The 2,142-nt window shown below is 42.2% G+C and overlaps 1 long non-coding RNA gene across 1 annotated transcript; it reads right to left on the bottom strand.

The window, feature by feature from the left end:
* Positions 1–674: 674 nt before the first annotated feature.
* Positions 675–1,678, bottom strand: LOC135485373 (uncharacterized). The gene is made up of 2 exons (XR_010446558.1): positions 1,575–1,678; positions 675–947 (listed from the first exon to the last, which is right to left on the bottom strand). It is a non-coding gene; the product is annotated as an uncharacterized LOC135485373 (long non-coding RNA).
* Positions 1,679–2,142: the final 464 nt, after the last annotated feature.

Below are 2,142 nucleotides of genomic sequence, written 5' to 3'. Positions count from 1 at the left end.
TTGTAAAAATAACTACTAAGTACAGGTAGTTCCGATTGCACCAACTGTGAAATGTGTTGTTTTAACTATCGAAATGATAATTCTTAACCACTTTAAAGGGTGTTTTTTTTCTAATTTTGATGGTTAGCCTCACTTCTTTAAGCTAATTTCACAGTTGATGCATTAGGAATAACCACTTATCTGTTTTTACTAAGAGTGTATAAGCATCTGATTGCCGAGTGCATTTCCATTCGCATCCATCCTTGGCCTCACAAGGGTTTTCTATACGTCCACACGCAGTGTGACAATTATGGTCAAGGCGGTACTCTCTCTTTTCAAGTCCTCAGTGACCATGCCTCACGAGCGCAATGGCGAGAACAACCTGAAGAGGACAAGTGAGGAGAAAGAGGCCGAGACATCCGTCGGCGTGAGGGAGATTTAGTCCTTTGATTGTAAAAATACTTTCAGGTTGTTCATTAGTTCGAATAAGCAACTGCTTAAGATGATTATGATGATGACTGCCGTTACGACCGTCACTTTATAGCGCAGTTACGCAGGCCATTGGAAGGTTCTTCCTGCAGGTAAAGTAGGGTCCCCTTATGACACGCTTGTACAGTGGTTACGCGACCTGCTAATGGGGTATAAGATCCACTGAGCATGTATGCACTTATACACACTGTTAAGAAGATTTATCGAGAGTTTTAGTAACGATTTATTTTCTTATATCCTAATACAACCATCATACTTCTTCATTCACCCGAATCTTTGAATCATCCCACCTACTGGAGTGCCTAAGCTTCTGATGGCGGAGTGCATCGCCAATCGCATGATTTCGTGCATTTCTCGGCCTCAACCGGGTTGTCAATGCGTCCACACACGGTGTGACAATGGTTGAGGCAGTACTCTATCTTCTCCTCGATTGTCTCGGGGAAGTGTGCACCACTAACGAGCGCAATGGCGAGAATAACCTGAAGATAAGAACGCGAGTGAGACGTCAGTCTGTGTAAAGGTGAAGCACGTTCCTTTTGAGAATATTCCATGCACTGTAATTTCAAGTCAGGTTGTTGTGTATAGTCTAGACCAAAAGAGTACGACTACTAGTAATACAAGGACCAACAGAGTGAGATGACTGTATAGACCAAAGGAGTGAAATTACTGAGTGAGATAACTTCAAAGACCAACGAAGTGAGAAGTCTATTTAAAGATCAAAGGGGTAACCGCCATTTTCTTTCTCCAGCTGACGTCATTGATGACGCGGTTATGCTGTGGCTGAAACTAACTTGTTCAGCTGCGTACACAACAGACATGCTGTGTACAAACCACTTCGTTTTTTTAAAAGTGCCCGATGGTTATTGCTTCAGAAGTGAACGATACATGATAACGATGGACTTAAACCATTTTGACGCTTTTACATGGCAGACTTGGGCCAAATTGTTCTAATCAAATAAGTCGCAAAATTGGCGATTGATTTAACTTGATGTTATTTCTAATGGACTTGAAGGGGGCAATGCCAAGTTTCTGACTTAACTTCTTTTGAACAATGAGGCCCTGTCTGAACCGAGGAAACTGTAACTGTAACGTAAAGGAATACTCACCAGGAAGACTGCCTTCATGATGTCTTTTAGTGGTCTTCTATCGCGGCGCTTTATCTGTATCTTTTTGTGGCTGTGCTGGTATCCAATTACCTTTTTTATATGTATAGAAGTCGTTCAACACAATGATTAAGTCCATTAAATGCCGATAGCATGACAATGTCTATAAACACGATTTATGTAATCTTATTCTCCACCTGACAATTTGTTAGTTTTTCCCAAATTCATCAACATTAAAGCGACCTTCGCACGAGCAATACAAACGGCGTTGCGAAAACACGGAACGGAACGGAACGGAATAATGTTACGGAATATGGTCTGCAGACGCCCCGTAATGATCATGCCAGTTGTTGTTGTTGTCGTTACAGTAAACCCCGGGTGATGGCCCGGTGCTAAGCGCCCAAAAAACTAACAATTGTCGGCAAGATTGATGAAAACACAACAAAATTATAACTTTGGTCAACGTTTGTTGTGTTTCATCACACTTTTCTTGGCTATGTAGCACCAGAGCTAGAGTAGAACAATGTGGGCCTGGCAAAGTCATCTCCGGACTCCCTCTAAGTGCTCCCCG

This window comes from Lineus longissimus, chromosome 3 (assembly GCF_910592395.1).
Source record: "Lineus longissimus chromosome 3, tnLinLong1.2, whole genome shotgun sequence".
Lineage (NCBI taxonomy): Eukaryota > Metazoa > Nemertea > Pilidiophora > Heteronemertea > Lineidae > Lineus > Lineus longissimus.
Note: the sequence above shows the minus strand (reverse complement) of the source record. Positions and strands in the feature narration are given on the sequence as shown.